The sequence below is a fragment of the Syzygium oleosum genome, unplaced genomic scaffold (genome assembly GCF_021117445.2).
Source record: "Syzygium oleosum isolate NSW1041296 unplaced genomic scaffold, Sole_v2.1 Sole_v2.17, whole genome shotgun sequence".
Lineage (NCBI taxonomy): Eukaryota > Viridiplantae > Streptophyta > Magnoliopsida > Myrtales > Myrtaceae > Syzygium > Syzygium oleosum.
The window spans coordinates 2,129,071-2,135,070 of NW_026607501.1; positions in this window are offsets into that span (position 1 = coordinate 2,129,071).

A 6,000-nucleotide genomic window follows, 5' to 3' on the forward strand; every position below is an offset into this window, starting at 1 on the left:
GGACGGCGCCACTGGAAAGTACCACGCGCATTATTGAGACGCTCTCTTGGGCTAGAGGCCTGGGTGACACCGACGTGAGGAGGAAGAAGAAGAGCACAAGGGCGGCAACGGTTGGCCACCGCCGCGTCTGGCGGTCCCGGCTGCAGCGCAATGTGCCCATCCCTGCGATGTCAAGAAGCAAGTGTTAGAATAGGGGATTGATCATGCGGGTGTGTGATTGAATGATTGGTGGATCCTATGTTAATCTCACTTTGCTTTACCACAGCACCAATCTAGTCTCTTCGTAGGTGTTTATTATGGAGAAATAACGTGTTAGAATAGGGGCAGTTATTAAAAAAAAAGAATTAAATTCGGAATAAATCATAGTAAAATTAATGTAGAAATTAAATGCAAGAAGAAAAAAATTACCAGAGAAATTTGTCGGCATCTACTTCACGAGGCAAAAAGTTTACGACAAAAAAAGAGTCTGCTATGAATTTGCAGAATACAGGATTTAGATGAATTATCTATAGGCTTTTAAGATGACTATTTAAGGTAATATGATATATTACGAATATCAATTCATATAAGGTACTAAGATATATTCACAATCATGAAAATATATGCACGATATGTGAGCCTTTTTTACTACTATTTGGCAACTAGCGGCCATTATTATTATTATTTTTGGTCAAACTAGCGGCTATTATTTATTAATGAAAGCAGTCAAAAGATAAACTATGTTTACCCTTCGAAAAAAAAAACTATGTTTACGCTTAACATCCACGAGTGTATATTTATTAACCTAAAAAAAAAAGATTGTGTTAGTATATTTTAGGGTGGATATATTTTCACATCTCAAATGGCTACACACACAACCTAATTGAACATTAAATAACTATTGACTAATGTACCCTCCTCCACACGCGCGCACGCGCACACATATATAATATATGTATGTACATGTAAATGTATAATCGAAGACAGAGAATTCTCGTATAATAAAAAATTGGATGCAATTATTCTCGCAAAATCTAATATAGATGATGCTTGTTCATCACCAAAACCAGCCTTTTGCCCCCATAATTTTCTTATGAATAATCTTAGAGGCTAGTCTATACAAAATGATAATTATTGTGATTGAAGTGGTTGTAACTTAAGCCTTATTTATTTTTAAGTTACTAGAGCAAATTAGCATCAAATATGCATTATTCTTTTTTCCATTTGTTTTTACCATTTCGCTTATAGAGTGAAAAGGAAAAAAAAATAAAATAAAAAGACAAGATACACTACAAAAAAACACCGGATTAGCGACAAAATTTGCAACGGAAAATTTGGAAAAATCCGTCGCAAATCGAATTTGCGACGAATTTTGCGACGGAAAAAATTCCGTCGCTACTAGGTCGTCGCAAAATTTTGCGACGGAAAATTTAAAAGTTCGTCGCAAAATTAGTCGCAAATTAGCCACGAATACAATCCGTCGCAAAATTCGTTGCAAATATTTCGTCGCAAATTTGCGACGAACTCTATCCGTAGCAAAATTCGTCGCAAAATTCGTCGGAAATTCGTCGCAAAATTTCGTCGCAAAATCGTCGCAAAATTCGTCGCAAAATTTTTCGCAAATTTCGTCGCAAAATTCGTTGCAAAATTCGTCGCAAATTTCATCGCAAATTTCGTAGCAAAATTGTCTCAAAATTCGTCGCAAAATTCGTCGCAAAATCGTCGCAAAATTCGTCGCAAATTTCGTCGCAAAATTAGCGACGAATACAATCCGTCGCAAATATTTCGTCGCAAATTTGCGACGAACCGTCGCAAAATTCGTCGCAAAATTTGTCGCAAATTACATCGCAAATTTCGTCGCAAAATTCGTCGCAAAGTTCATCGCAAAAATTCGTTGAAAAATGTATTCGTCGCAAATTAGCAACGAACTGTAATGATCGCAAAATTCGGCTTAAAATATTCGTCGCAATGTTTACATCATTTCGGCCATAAATTCTTGTCCATATCAAACAAAGGAGACAATGACATATAATTGAAACAGAAAAACGAACAAACCATAAATTCTGACAAACAAGCCACAATGACATATAATTGAAACAAATAACTGAAGGAAAGTTACAGAGTCTGACATGATGCTATTTGATATTCAATCTTACAATACATTCAAAACATGAACTAAGAGACGGGACAACCATAGAAGACGCAGAAAAACCATACACAAGAAGACGCAGCTTTGGTACGATGGCAGGACACCAAAAGTAGTCACTTTTGTCGAGACCTGAGGAAATGTCGATACATAAATCAGTCCAGAATATAAAAGAAGCGTTTATGCATGGATGTGGAACTAGGTGTAAAATAACAAGAGGGTTAACAAAAATACGTTTCAGGACGAACATAAATGTTCTTACTTATGAATATGAGTGAAATTATGAAAAACCAAGATTATGAAGCAAGCTTACCCCCGATTTTGAGAATTTTAACTAGAAAGACTGGAGAAAATCATCATCATCATCATCATCATCAGCATTCTCGGCATCAATGTGTTGGTCATCATTGTGCCCATCACCTATTGGATTGGCTGGAGGTACAGGAGGATCGTCATAACGATTGAGGTTAAGGTGTTGCATAACGAGTCTCATTTGTTGTTCCAAGTTATTTATTTGTTCGTCCTTCTGAACAAGTAAATTATTCAGACGATGCACTTCTTGGGTCAATTGCTCGTCTTGTCGTGGCCTCCTTCGACCAGTCGCAGTGGATGATGAACTTCTAGGATTATTGGGCATGTACATCCTTGACAACGATCCCATCCCAAATATTTTCCCTTTTTTCACCCCACCCGTTGCCTCCATCCATAATGCCATATTATCAACTGGTGGCCCAGACTCAGGACAATCATCACTACCACTAGCACTGCTCATTAAAAGTTCATCATATTTTTCCTACATTAACAATGTAGATGAAAATAAAATCACTATATATATACATATATCTACCATAAATATTGAAAGCATTCACGGTTTTCATTATAGTTTACATATAAGCCAAAGTATAACCTTACATACCTTAACAGCTTTTGCTCGATTGCCAGTCCATGCCTTATCTTTCTTTTGAAATGTGCGTTCAAATGTAGCTGCAAATGTGGGTTCCGTCCCCAATTCTTGTGCCTACAAAATGTAAACATGAGTAATTGAATTAAATTAACTTATAACTCATTTAACAGACTTACCAGTCATTTGCGATGCTCCGCAATGTTGATAGAACCCCCAGCATATGTGGCTGACCCATCACTAGAGCTAGAAGATCGATTCTTCTTATTCTGCTCACAGAGTTGCCGACTCTGTTCAGATGCCCAAAATCTGTTAATTGCCGCCCAATTGTCAGCTGTAAAGAAAGACGGTTTCACTTGCTTGATCTTCGCTCTATTCATGACATTTCGCATAAAATCACTGTTTTTCTTATCGAAAATTCTTCTCACTTCATTGTCTTCCGCTTCCTCCCACTTGAACTTCTGCTGCAATGAATAAAAACACAAATTGAAAGTTATTATGATGATCACGTATCCATAACCATGCACCAGACAAATATAGACAGATTTTGTAAAGTTCATGTCGGGGAAAATATCTGGTCCTTTAGGTATCGAAAACTACAGAGTTGTTATGGTCCCTTTACATCATTCTTGACCATCAATATACTACACCAAACTTAATTGGTGAGAAAATAAAATATGTAAAACTTACCTTGAACTCATTCCACCACATTTCTTTCACTTCTTGTGGAACACTTCTGTAAGTAATATACTCTCCCATCCAAAAGTTTCTTACTATTTTGTTCAATTCCCTCACAACAAACGGAGCATTCGTGAATCTGCAATCATATGGATATTGTGCAACATCGACAATTCAGTTGACATCAATATCTAAAGCCCTAAATATTACATATACTAAAATAAAAATGAAGTACTTACGAATATCCAAATGGGCATATGAAGAATCGGCTATCTTCTTGACCTGTGTTTCCGTCAATATTCGATTGTTCCACCGAATAATGGGGTGGAACGGAAGGAGAGGGAGCTAAAGGAGATTGAACTGGAGGAGATTCAGTTCGCATGTGGCCAAGTCCCGTAACATGTTGTTGAGTGTTGGAGGAAGGGCCAACGTGTCCATATTGTGATGGACCATATTGTGGTTGAGGGTTAGATGACGGGACAGGGGAAGAGGAAAGGGCAGGGGACGAGGACGAGGAAGATGCTTGTCTTCTATACGAATGATCTCCACGTTTATACTGACAAGTAGGAAGGTTATGCGAATATGTAAAGAACTATTGACACGTATTACGGACACATAATGATGTACATGACGAAGCTTACCATTTTGATGGAAAGACTGAGAAAATATTTCCTTGAAATGAGCCAATGTCGAGTGCTTATAACGTGCAATTTCCTACGAACAAATATACTATGAATCCCATTCATTTTGATATGAAACATCAATATATGAGCACGATATGGGTGGCCACAGGTATCAAACATCACTATATGAATCGCATTTATTTTGATTAAATTTTTTTTTACCACGTACAAAAATTTAAATTTCACTGAAAGTGGGTGGCCACAGGTATTCTAAGTCATTCTGTAAAGTTTTGTAAGAGAAAAATTGTTATTATTGTTAAATTTTTTTTGGGACCTAAAAAAATTAAATTTCACTAAAAGTTGGTGGCCACCGATATTCTAAGACATTCTGTAAAGTTTTGAAATTTAAAAATTTGTAGAATTTTTAAATTATTATTTTTTAATATAAAATTTTTCCCGTGAAATAAAAAAAATTTTCCATACTAAAATTGGGTGGCCACAGGTAGTATAAGCTATTAGGTAAAGTTTCCAAATTTTTTTTTTTGATAACCCAGGAACCCCCCGCACGGCCGACAGCCGGAGGGATAAACCTGGGGTGACGCTAGCGTAGGGCCCACCACCACGGCGCCACACTTAAGAATCCCTAACGACTATGCTGGGGTTCGAACTCCGATCCCTTCGTGGGGGGACAAGAGTGCAAGCCAACGCAGCCGCTGCGGGCGGTGGTAAGTTTCTAAAATTTTTGTCCTTCTTTATTTTAATAATTTTTAGGGCACGTTAAAAAAATTAAATATAACTAAAAGTGGGTGGCCACATGTATTATAAGCCATTCCGTGAAGTTTTGAAAATTTTTAAATTCTAATTTTTTTTTGGCCACCTAAAAAAATTTAAATTTCACTGCAAGTTGATGGCCACATGTTTTCTAGGTAATTCTATGCAGTTTTGAAATTTTATATTTTTTTAATTTTTTTTTCACCCAAAAAAAATAAAAATTTCCCTCACAATGGGTGATCACATTTATTTTAAGCCATTTTATAAGGTTATGAAAATTTTTAATATTTTTTGTCCTAGAACGTTAGAAACTCTAAATTTCACTCAAAATGGGTGGTCACTATTAATTTTTGCCATTTTGTGATATTATGAAATTTTAGTTTTTTAAAAATTTTAAAAAACTTTTACGGTCAAATTTCACATTTGTTGTCAACATATACCGTTTTTTTAATTTTCCATAATTTTACATGATTTTTTATAAAATTGTTCAATTTTCAAGCATTTTCTGTGAAAACGCTTAATCAATCACCCTATCGTCATTTAACGCTTAATCATCCACATAATAGACAAATTAACCAGTCGACCATCGATCAACGCCACATGCAATCCTGAAATCGACCCGTAACTTAACCAACGAAAAGTGATCATAAATAATCCCTAAACAAGTCCGACTAATTACCTAATTATACTAACTAGGGTTTAGGGAGTTGCTTACTTGGTTTAAGGACAACAAAAACCGGCCGATCGAACAGTGGCAGTCTCGGCGCGGGTGTGGGCCCAAATGGTGACTAGTCGGCCAGGTGCTCGGCCACGACCGGGCAAACGACGGCGTCGGGCGGCAGCGACGGCGTCTGGGTGGCGGCGATGGCGTCGGGCGGCGGCTCGCGCGATGCACGGCGTCG